Source organism: Ctenocephalides felis, unplaced genomic scaffold (genome assembly GCF_003426905.1).
Source record: "Ctenocephalides felis isolate EL2017-DRISC unplaced genomic scaffold, ASM342690v1 CF-g0.4_SCAFFOLD_03570, whole genome shotgun sequence".
NCBI lineage: Eukaryota > Metazoa > Arthropoda > Insecta > Siphonaptera > Pulicidae > Ctenocephalides > Ctenocephalides felis.
The window spans coordinates 22,908,429-22,921,802 of record NW_020539724.1 but is presented as its reverse complement, the minus strand read 5'-3'; the positions used below and the strand labels follow the sequence as shown (position 1 = coordinate 22,921,802).

The 13,374-nt window shown below is 27.7% G+C and overlaps 1 protein-coding gene across 1 annotated transcript in view; it reads left to right on the top strand.

Annotated features, from left to right (window-relative positions):
* Positions 1–13,374, top strand: part of LOC113383345 — a gene marked incomplete in the record, with an annotated part of 146,681 nt that overhangs the window by 90,207 nt on the left and 43,100 nt on the right.

Sequence of the window (13,374 nt, the reverse complement as noted above, 5' to 3'; positions counted from 1 at the left end):
ACCATAGAAAAAATCTAGACAAGATTTGTCTGACTAGGAAACGATATCAAAATTTGCATGTCTTATTTCAAGTAATGAGCTAAAGCATATTTTTAACAAGCTTCATTAAAAACACATTTAGAAATAGTTTTTAAATAAATCATCAAACTGAACTAAATCTAATTTATCTACCAGCTAAGAAAGTACATATACTTTTAGTGAAGCAATTTAAAAACAAATCAGACTTCTATAAACTAACAAGGCATTATAGAAAAAGTGTTCTACACTACTCTTGTGCCAAAAATTTGTGCAAATGCTTAAAGTGGACAAAAAGTTTTAAATGACGTGCAATTCAAAGCATTTTAATAAAAGCAAATTTTTAAAATTATGATTAAGACAATCAATAGCACAGAACAAAACTTCATGAGCAAAATGATTTGAGGTCATAGGATGATTATACAAATGCTATTTGCTAATATAAAAACATGTTTTATAGTGTAAGAAATCCACTGTTTGTCATAATAATCCAGTGGTATGATTGGGTTTTTTAATTACCTACAATGCTGGTTCTGCATAAAAGTTCAACAACTAAATTGGAAATATAGGAAATACATGTACTTTCCGATTTAAATATTTTATCACGTTTTTCAAATATAAATTAAATTCAAAAGGATTGGTTTATATACTATATTAACCCTTTCGCTACGAGGGTCGTCCATGGACGACATCAACAAGATGTGCTGTGTGTACGAATGTCGCTCAGTGGGTTAAAAAATAAAAACTTCTTTGGTTTCTACTGAAGAGAAAATTTTATTTCAACATTGTGGCTATGAAATTTTAAAAATATGTTTTGAAATCAGCTCATGAAAACGTAATGTTTTTTTAATGTGATTTAAATACTTTCCGATTTAAATATTTTTTCACATTTTTTAAAATATTTATTAAATTCAAAACGATTGATTTATATACTATATTAACCCTTTCGCTACAAGGGTCGTCCATGGACGACATCCACAAGATGTGCTGTGTGTGTTCTTTGGTTTCTACTGAAGAGATAATTTTATTTCAACATTGTGGCTATAAATTTTTAAAAATATGTATTGAAATAAGCTCATGAAAACGTGATGTTTTTCTAATGTGATTTAAATACTTTGCAATTTAAATATTTTTCCACATTTTTTAAAATATTTATTAAATTCAAAACAATTGATTTATAAACTATATTAATCCTTTTGCTACGAGGGTCGCCGATGATAAAATTTTACATAATATTACATTATTTGTAATATCTGAGTGCACAAAACAATAATAATCAAATATTTATTTTTTATCTATAAACATAAGTATCAGAAAAATGCCATTAAACGAATAACAACTAAAAACAAGTCAAACTTCTTGTGACTTCTGAAGTGTTTTTACATAATAAATACTCGATTATACATGTGATTATAATGTGGGGTGATACATTCTGATGTTAATAATTCCAAGCTGTTACCTTTAAATACAAATGCATATGTACATAATTCAGATAAGCGCATACCAGAAGTACTAGTAGGGCTCTTGTTTTGCAAATGAAGTGCCTCTTTTAATTTATATGGCCTCCTTCCTGCTGGAACTTCGGCTCCTTCGATGAATACAAACTGAAATAGTAACATGAATTAGATAAATTATTGTAATAAAACATTATTTAAAATGCAATTGCTTTGCATTTATGCTTTTTTTAAACATATTAATAACTTAAGTTATACAAAACCACAACGTAATTCTTTAACCCGTTCGCGTCGTCTATTGACGACATCCAGTGTGGCTGATTTTGATTCAACATTTATCATTTTGAGTTAAATGATTGAATTGAGAATTGTTATTGTTTTTAGTTTTTTAGGAATTTTAAATTTTTAAATACATTTTTAAAGATAATAATCTTGAAATCAGAAAATGTTTTGTTTAAAAATACTTGAGCGTTTTTCTGGCTCTATCAAATTTTCATAAAAAATATACTAATAAAATTTGAACTTCCACAAAATTTGTAGTGCTTTTTACTTGTATCTGCATATTCCTAACTTTTCTAAACCAAAAAAGGCTAGTGTATGTGATGATAAATATATGTTCCAAATATACTTTATCAAATTTAGACCTCTTAAAGTAAGATTGAATCCACGATTTCTAGTTATTACAAACTACATATAATGTCTAATATCTATGAGTACTAATAATATATGAAGAGAAGGCAATAAATCCACGATAATTAAAAAAGTAAACTATACCAAAATTAGACTTTTTCCTCGACTTACCTCAACAGTAATAGCTCCAAAAACTTTTTCCTGCTCATAAGGCTTAGGCTGTAAGGTCAAAACTTGGCAACTGGCTGGACCCACCGTTAACTCATCGACTCCAACAAGACCCAATCCCAAAAATTTGGGCATTCCTGGTTCCGTTGGCGATTCTCCTGGTTTAAGTCCGTTAGTTCCGGCAGCAGAATCTTTACTTGGATGGCGGTCATAAACTTCGAAAAGTAACTCGGCAGTGTTTGGAGAGATGTCGCTAATAATATGTAGAAAAGTTTATATAATTTTGAAATATAACGAATTAATTTGGAAGAATAATTTTGAATCACAAATGCTTAATTTTTTTTTAAATTATAATCTTTTTTTTAAGTATATATGCAACATTTTTCCCTTTGTATGTGTAGAAGTTATGATGAATAGTGTTGCAAAATTAATATTATATGACAACAAAATTTGTAGAAATGTTTCTACAATGTAAATCATTTTTATGAAAGTTGCAAATATAGAGTAATTTCTAATACAATTATAATATATATTTCTAATACTCACAATAGAAAATGTTCATCCCAAAACGGATTTGGTCCTTGCCTGACACCAGTTTGATTGCGCTGAGGTGGCTCATCCATTTCAACTACGCAATAGGGTTCTAAAAGTGCACCAGCAGAAGGTTCGGGTCCTCCAAGACCTTCACCTCGAACCACTTTCACCAGCAAACGCCTTCCGGCTGCCGAAACAGAATTTGTGGTGGAATTGCTGTTAATGATATTACCATCCAACTATAAGAAGAAAAGGACACAAGTAACATTATTTACATGTTTGCATTAGTATCATTTGGTAGCTTTAGTTTCATGTAGAATAAAACATAATTAAGAAAATGTGTATCACAAATCCTTATTATTTTAAATTCTACCAAACTAATGCTAAATGCTACCAACCAAGAAAAAGTTTAATGGTGACATTAAAGCATGAAACATTATTATAATATTTGACCAAATAAGAAAATTGATGATGTATCAAAAATATGGATAAATTCAAATTAAGAGCAGTTAATTTATTATTTATCTTTTATATTATTTACCAATCCATCTAAATTTAGAAGACCAGGTTGTAAAGGTGATCCGGTACTATTGGCAGCTTCCGGGAACCTTGGGCAAGTCGGATATACACTGAAGTCGAGAGGGGCAACAGTGCAACGCAATGCACTGGTTATAATCTCACTGATGATAAAAATAATTAAATATTAAGATTATTAAATTTATTCATTCATGTTGAACTTACACCTAAAATAGCATCAGTTACAGAAACAAACATTCAAAGGTTGCATAAACTTTTGATATGGGCCTAGTATTAACATTTAAATGGGATGGTTGACAAAAAATTACAAAAAGGAGAGGATGGTCTAGGAAGATCTTATGTGTATTTATTTTTTACTTAAATTTAAAAAAAAATCCATAAATTTAAAAAAATCAAGAACTTTACGAGCTTTTCTAGGTACATACACGTGATGTTGGGTGAGGGAGTAGTAATTAATATTAAATATCAACATATATCTCCAAAAGAAAAGTGGGTTTTCAAAAATCCTTAAAAATCGATTACGTCATTAGTGAAAGCCCTGATCGAATTAATCGAAAACGGTGAGCTTTAGCAATTTAAATAAAAATTTTAATAGTTTATTTCAAAAATAAATTTTTTGCTTTTACTAAGAACTGATCAGTGCAAATTTCTCATATTCAAAATTTATTAAATTTTCATAATTTAACCACTTTTGTGAGATAATAACATTTTAGGATGTATTTTTGAGTCTAAACAGAGTTAATGTCTTAATTTTAGGTCATTCATTTGACTAATCAGCACTATATCCAAATTTGGAACCTTTAGAACATTTTAAATTTTCAAAGTCAAATCAGGTTTTGCAAAAAATAGACGAAAAATATTGCTGTCTAAAGAAATTGCTTAACAAAACGCGAGTTCTCATCAAGTTTAATGCTTTTAAATTTTTGAAATCCTAATCAATACAAGACTATGTTTTCCGGACATATTATTAATTCAAATCATACTTTTTATACCCAAAATCCTATTATTTCGCACAAAGAAAAATTTCTAATCTTATAAAAAATTCTGAAAATGTTTTTATCATTTTGAATACTCTTCGTGTAAATGAACATAATTCTGCTTTTTTAGTACAAGATACTCATAATATTAATTATTTCGATAAATATACTTCCAATTTCTAATTGTAACAATCTTTGCTTTTGTTTAATTTTTTTTAAATATTTAGATTGTTGCTAATTTGTACACATGCTAATATTTTTAGATTTTAAGGCTTGAACCAATAAGTAACCATATCCAAAAAATTCAGAATAAAAAATATGAATATATTATTCAATATATAAATATTGTTGAAAACCTAATTTCCTCATATTTAAAAATAAATATATGAAATTTCAGGAATTCTAACAATCATTTTTTGTTTGTACATTCCTAGTTGGGTGCATCTACTAATCTCAAATCAATATTATTTTCTTGATATATCTTCTTAACAGTCTGCTTATTGTTTTTGTATAAACAGACCGCAGAATAAATTTATTTAAAAAAATGTTTATAATATTCAATCTGATTATCGTATAGTGGAATGCAATTATATGCTGGTGCATCAAATTATCATGCAAAGCAAAAATACACTTTTACAGATTCTTCATGATAAAGTATGAACTAGATAAAAAAACATTATTAGTAATAATAAATTTATTATTATAGTAATTGTTTACATTAATAAAAAAATCTTACGTAATGAGTTCCTGCAGATGATTTTCGTCCTCTCCAGTCCTTATAGCACCAATAGGTGCTAATGAAACACGTACCTGAATATTAAAAATATAATTAATAATCGTGATTTTAATTACCAAAAGTCTATTTTCTTACATCAGGCCATCCTTCAGGTTTGATTTCTCCTTTCAAGTGGTGCCTGTCCATTTTGGCACTGAGTCTTCCTCGGAAACGATTTACATTGACTCTGTAGTGAGATGTTTCGGTCTACAAGATATAAATAATGAAAATTTTTTTAATTTTCTAAGAGACGTGAGTTAATATCAAATAAAGTGCAAAAGAATTCAAAATACTAACCTTTCCTGATTTAAGCCTATACGCTTTCATCTGCATTACTGGAGTAGTTTCTATATCCATTGTCACCATCTTAAATAAATATTGCAAATTAATTACAATAGCATAAACTAAAGTCTAATATCAATTTGTTGAATTTGATATTCTCGTACAGATGTATTAAAAATAATAATTTAATTACTTACAACTTCTTGTCCCAAGTTTTCGGCAAAAACATTGTTTATGTGTGGTGCTGGTGTCTCTGGAAGAAGTCGTACCAATTCGACCCCAACGCCATGCTGAAAATAAAATAATATTCATTTAAAATTAACTGGAAAAAATGCATAATAGAAAAACACTGAAATCTTGGCACTAAATTGTTATCTTCGTAATTCGTTATCTTTACATTTTATATTTGTATTAAATTTTCTGAACGACTTTTTATATTCGCCAGATCCAATTAACTCACATGTTATGGCAAGGCCATGTTACGCTCCAACTTCCATATTATGCTACTGAATTGTACTAAATAATGTCATGTATTTGCTGTGCATTCAGGCGTTTTACACATAAACTGCAACGTCACCCGTATGTTATGAAGCTGGGTCAGAAAGACCCTGTTATCTTAGATCGATTTTTTAACATTCGTACGATTTCTAAGTTAGGTTTTCTATCTAACAACCTGAGGAAAACGCCTGACTGCACAGAAGTCACATGGTTTTAACAATATTTAGAACAATTTTGTATGGAAAGTTCTACATAACATAGCCTTGCCATAACATTGGTCAGTTATGCGGCTAAATCGGTCCTTATATATATATATATATATATATATATATAAGGATTCACGTTGATTAGTTTCGCGAGACGATCGGTCAAGCCGTTTCTTTAGAATTCGCAAAAAATTAAACTTTTTGTCTACGTTTTCGCCAAAAATCCTGAAGCAATTTAGAAAATTTCAAAACTTTCCAAAAAGTGTTGGTAAAGATCGGCCAGGCCGTTTCGTAGTTAATTGTTGAACATATGTTTTTGATCATTTTGATGATGAAAAGGTTTATAGTCTCTGCGAATATAATAAAATATTATAAGTCTACGAAAAGTGATTTAGTTATAAAAAATCATCAACACTTGGATCATAAGTAGTATCCAAATTTTAAATTCTATCGACACAATTGTAAAGATAGCTATTTTTTAATTGTTGATTAGGTAGATATTTTATAGTTATCGGGAAATTCATGCATCTTTCCTAAAGGATGAATACCATATAAGTTTGCTAAGACAAATACTCTTTAAATGAATTCATATTTTAATTATGATAGGTAATGCAATATTTAGATTGTAATATATAATTTAATTATATTTATTCAGTCAACAAAATAATCTATATAGTCATTTTAAGTTAGTTAAATGAAAAAATAAACAAATTAAAAAATTAGAAAGGTATCGATTCTTAGATCTAGTGGATGTCGCCTTTAGTTGACGGTCGTAGAAAAAGGGTTTATGAAAAAATATGATATATTTGTCAAACAAATATACTAGCAGGCAGAAAATTTGTGAAGTTTAAAAAATCAGGATTTAATTCACTCGTATGTCGTATTTTTGCATATTCTTGTCCTCTCCTGTCCTTATAGCAAAAACGAGTGAAAAGGGATACATGTTTTACAATTCGTATTTTCATTAAAATTATTAGTAAATATTAAAAGCAAAGCCACAAAAAATAATCATATTAAAACAATGTATAAGTTTATTGAACAAAAAAATAAATGGTTTATTTATTTTTATTCATGGTCCATAATTGCTTTTAAATTGTATTCATTCATCCAAATCTCAATCTTACGTAATAACACTCTGTTCTCTTTTGAGATAAGGAAGATTTCCACCGGTAAAAAGATTTGTTTAGGTTCACCTGAGCAAACAAGGGGCTCTGAAAGTGAGTACACAGACACCGAATTAACATTAATACTGATAATAGAAAAATATTCCAAGGTTGTATTAAGACGTTTGTTATTAACAACCATATAAGGGATAGATTATAAATTTATAAAAAAAATTGAGACGACTTGAGGTTATGATGAGCATACGTGATTTCTCAGTTTTCAAGAATAATAAATTGATTGATTTAAACTCATTTATTTATATAAAATATTTTTATTGTTTGAATCTCTATACTATATAGTTGTTCAAAAAGGAACCCGGCATTTTAATCCAGATGTAATTAGAAAAACAGTTAACTATCAATGTAAGTGCTCATGGACTCATTAAATTTTTATCGACTTCACGTGCGATGATTTTAAAAGCCATTATAAATAAATCTATTATTATGTCTAATACTATGACATTGTAATTTATATTGAATATTAAAATTTGTGATAATTTGCATGAAGCGAAATAATTTGTTACATAATGCATGTGATTGTTTTCAAATATGGATCTAATATATGCTTATTTTTTTTGTCAATCAAAACTTTATTAAAGTTTTATAATACGCTTAGAAGTGAAAATAACCTTTCCCGATATTGTTAAATCTAATTGAAAATATATCATCAGTATAAGAGAAAATCTAATAATAAAAATCTTCCAAATACACATATGCCAACCGTTGGGGCGCCTTCTGAAAAACAACTTTGAAAAGAAAAAAGTGTATGATTTTGAATTTAAAATGGTTGCATAAAAACATATAGAGCAGAGAGGGGCTTAAAGGTCCTTGGTAGAAAGCTAGAAAGATTCATCACCGATATCTCAACAGCAAGTAAAATAAGAAATTAACGAACAGCAATATTTGAAAGTACAGGGAAAATGAAAGTATAACTAGACATCACCTTAATTCTTACAATATCGCTACCAGGAGATAAAAGGCAATGTTAGAAAATCAATAATAAAAGGATTTTCTTTCGTTTTTTGGTTGTGAGCACTCTTGTTTAGTTTACGAGATCTTAATATAATTTTTAAGTAAACGTTATTTAATTGTTGTATACAATTTTTTGTTAATTTTAAGTTAGTTTCAACAAATGTTTTAATATAACCTCTAAAATAGCTTACACATGGATGGGGTAAAAGGAACCAACTGAATCTTAACCCTGGCAAAGGCGTAAACAATAAAAAATAGTTAATAAAAAAGAACTTCGGTTAAGAAAAACAGTTTTACAAGAAATAAATTTAATTAATAATTATTCCAACTCTGCTGATTATTATTTTTGTCGAAATACCTGATCAAGGTTATATACAGTGTTATCTTTGTAAAAATTGTACTTATGAAATTTATATTCTGCATTGGTTGAATAATGTAGCTATTATTTAGGAAAATTCCTTTAAAATTAAAAATAAGACATTGGTTGTCCTATTATACCATGTTTATGAGGTAAAAAAAACATAAGACAAATTTTATAAAAATAGTATAAAACATATTTCTATAATTAGGAATTATTTGAGAATTTCAACATAATACTATAGTCTTTTGTTTGATATGTATTATGTGTGTACTATGATGTAGTTCATTTAATTAGGCCTTTTGCCAAATTAGACCTTTGTATAATACTAAAGAAAGTAATATTTTGAATTATATAATTATGATCTTATTCTAAAAAGTTCGTGTTTGTATGAAATCATCCATGAAACCAGGCACAATTACAATTTATATTTCGTTTTATTCAAAACTGAAGTTACCAATGAAATTGTTTGATGATTCTAAAGCATAATAGTTCATGAAATTAAAATTTTTATGAATTTATCCGCCAATCAAACTTTATTTTAATTCTCTCATGACTATTTTTATGAATTGAGAAATTTAATCCTTGATTTGGAAAAATATATAGCATCATAAAGTTCAGATGAAAATAGAATGCTTTATCTGAATGATCAAAGCAACTTTAACTTACAGAAAACTACTATTTGAAGTAGAAATTGTTACAAATTGAATGCCAGCAATTATTTTTTTCTACTATTAGGATGATTCGCAATTTATTCTGAAGTAATTGTTACACTTCGCGATTATTGAACTACTTAGTAATTGCCCTAGATTAAGACATTTCAAACTGATTTTTGTTCATACGGCATCTTTTTATATTTTTGTAATAATAATAAATTTTATATTAAACCCTTTGCAACAATAATATTACAATGTAAAAGTTTTCAACACATAAAAAAATTAAAATGTCTAAAAAAATTAAAATTAAAATGTAAGGATATTTCGAATAATTATTCTGCACTTTAGGATAAATAAATTACTTCATTTTAGCTATGACTTTCCTTCATATTATTTTAAACATTATTCGAAAACCATCTATTGATTTCACTAAACATTTTATGCGAAAGAAGGGTGAATAATCCAACTTCCACACTTTTGTGAGGGTTTAGTACAAACAAAGGGCTTTAGCATACATTACTCAGATTATAACTACCAAAACTATAAAATCAATAATGATAAAAAAATATTAATATTATATTAACATGCTTAAAAAATATATTAAACCTAATTCATATTAATTTGTAACGGTACAAAAGGCCATCAGGAAAGGTTTTAAACAAAAACTATTCGTTTATAAATGTAATGATCATAAACTAATTCGATTCCCTTAAATTTTTGTACAAAATTATAACCAATTTGATTGCAGTATTTCAATTATAATCACTTTCGAGTCAAAATTTGGAAAAATCAAAATATAAATGATAAGATAAGATATCTTAAAATAAATAATTAAGATATAAGCAAAAAAGTGAGTAGATATTTCATAAAACTTAGTTATAAAGCTGTGGTAAGCCTATTTGTGTAGGTTCTATAAATGAAATATAAATCTTATAAAAAAGTTTAAAAAAAAGTTTTAAAAGTCTTAAAAAAAGTATAAAGTTATAAAAGGTAATTTTTTTTTAATCAGTTCAGGTTAATCGTAAATTGTTTTCAAAAATCCATAATTTGAGTAAATTCATAAATTCTGCATTTGAGTGTTAAGTAGCTGACCAACATTACTATTTCGTATAATACATAATAATAGTGTTAAATTGTACTTTAACTTTAAATGTTTATAATAATTCAAAACTATCAATGTCTATTCAATTATCGAAATTGTCTTTTCCATTTTTCATCATTAATCTAACTCTATCAATATGCTTCGAAAGCTAAAGATAATTCTGCAGATTTTTTTAGATTTGTTTTAAAAATCAATATAACCTTAAGGTTGTTATCAAAAAATAATAAGATTCATGGAATGAAGTAAAATTAGAAAATTTACTTAAGTCTATATGCAATTTTGAGGAAAGTATCTATGTATGAAATAGTCGAGTCTATACACTAAAATCCTTATTTTACGAAACCTTAAGCTAGGTTGACAGCAAAGGGCCGATTTCTCCTAGAATTGCTTTTTTGAGGAAAATTTTGACATGTTATTTAAAATTTCTTGACAGATTTTGAATTGAATTCATAGACCTTTCATTGATCATGTGATTTTATTGAACTAAACCAAAAAGTTCGTTTATATTTTGGATTTGATATCAAGTTCGATTTATTAAATTGACTATAAACAAAATAAAAGTAAAGGTGGTCATTGTGTTTGAAAAAGGAAGTTTTTGTTAATCACAGTACTTAAATCAATTCTTATTAATTAATATTTATTGATTTTTATAATATTTATCACTATTAATTTTAAGTTAACTTAAATTAGTTAACAAAGATTATATTCGGCTAATTATTATAATAAATAAATTAATATAAGCTGAATAATTTTCAATCGATTTTATAATTCAGTCATTGCAACAAGCATTTAACGTAATATAAATGAACATTTTGTAAAGAATAAAATAGAATAAAATCATATTAAGTGACTCCCATAAACCGAGTTTACATTAAACTAATCAATGATAAATTTATTAATTTAGAATTAAGTGAAACTAATCTGAAAAATTTATCAAAAAAATTTTTCGTCAAAATTTCAAGCTAAATTTGTACTGAGCTCGTTCACATAGTTACATCAAGTTCCAGCATGATTTATGGAAAAAATATTCGATCATAGAATTTTTATAGATTGTTAATTGATCATCCGTAATAATTATGCATCAATTTAAAAATAAGTAACTCCATTTCAATTACAATACTTCATAGTGACCTATAATTACTTTCAATAATTTCTTTGCTGAAACTTCTCAATATAAAAATATGAAAAATTATTAAATTTTTAATATATTCAATTTTTCTATTTTTAAAAGACCTTAGTTATAACTTAATTAACATTCCTGAATTTTACTCTGTGTAATAAAACATATTCCGAGTCTTTGTCAAATACATGATGACACATGAAAATGGAGTCTGAACAACTGGAAACAGATAAATCATAATATTAGCATTTAAGTAGAGTTTATTCCAATCTACCGACACCCTTATCAATTTCGAAACTATATGCTTTTACTTTTACTCAAATATCTGAAAAATTATGTGATGATATTTAATACAGCATATTCATAAGTGAAGTTCCACTATTTTAATCCATTCATATAAGTTAAAAAAAATTAACTGTAACCAGACAATAATAACAAAACATAAATATTGGAAATCACAAGAAACATAGTTCTAAAAAATATGTTATTGTAGCCAGCAAAGGAGATGTGGTTCAGTAGAGTCTCGTAGAATTGTGCCTTAAAAATATTGAACAAAATAAAACGTACGTACTATATCAATTCCTTAGAAATTTACAGCCGTCCTTCCGCACAGAAGTGCCTCGCAAACATAAAAGCCATAATATATAAATATACGTACAAATTCTAAAGTCTGATACAAGTATATCCGAAAGAAAAGTTAACAGTCTAATAAAGGTAATGCACGCAAACCTATTATTGGCACGCGTCGCCATCGCCATCGCCAGTACGGGCACTCCATCGCATTTCGCTCTTATATATTACGTATTGATCAAACATTTCAGAGCCTGTCACTGAATGGTATTTGGTATTGTTTTATGGATAAATTCGCGATTTTCCGAATTAAAATCAAACGAAAATAGAAGACACTGGCGGCGCAATCGTTTCAGGGTGGATGGTGGATGAAGTATAAGATACGAGTTAGCTTCATCACTCATCAACATTATCTTGGGTTTTTCTGGCATATTGTTAGTAAAGCTAGTGGGGTGCATGGCTTCATGCTTAGGCTTAAATTGCTGGAACTTTCCGTACCGTAATTAAAAATCTTATTTAAAAAACTCAAAACAATTACACAAAATGTGTGCACATTATTAAAATCTCCAGAAAATACCTGATATTTGATGTACATATGTCCAATAAACATTTTTGACCGCCAAATGACATTTTTTTAACTTATTTTTATTGAGACTCCATGACCGCTGGACCTGCCTTCCCAAAAATTTAATCAGTTCTTCAATTTGTCAATACAAGTAAAATCTTTTTTGGATTATTAAAATCGAACGCTCCGTCTCTTAAAAACGGAGTTACCGCTTTTGGCACTTTTTGCTCTGTGTCTTCGGAACGGCTTCGCCAGAAACTAATCTGCACGTCTCCTTATCAATGCGAATCGAAAGTTTTTTGAATTATTCAAATCGGTTGATCGGTGTTCCCAAAATCGTCGACGAAAATTTGTATCCGCATACATACACACATGCATCCATGGTATGCCAAAATGTTCAGAAACCTCTAGAACGTAAAGATATATAAAAAAATTCATTTTTTTGCGATTACTATAACTTACCCTACGGGAAGTTAATTATGGCTTTCGAATAAACACTTTGATCATTTTCAATATAATATTTTAAAGATAAGGAAATTTAAGAATGATGTCAGTATACTTAGTTGTTCAAGCAATAAATCAAGAAATGCAAAATCCAAGGTAGTTGCCGAAATATTTAATAGAACACACTATAGATGTATTCGATGTACAATTCAACAACCAATATTCAAAATACAATGAACAAATGCTTAAATAATTTTGTGTCTTAATTTTATAAAACTTGATATTAAGACTTCGTTTAAGCATTTTCAAAAAATGAGGTCCTGTAAGTCCATTGATTCGCAGAGATTT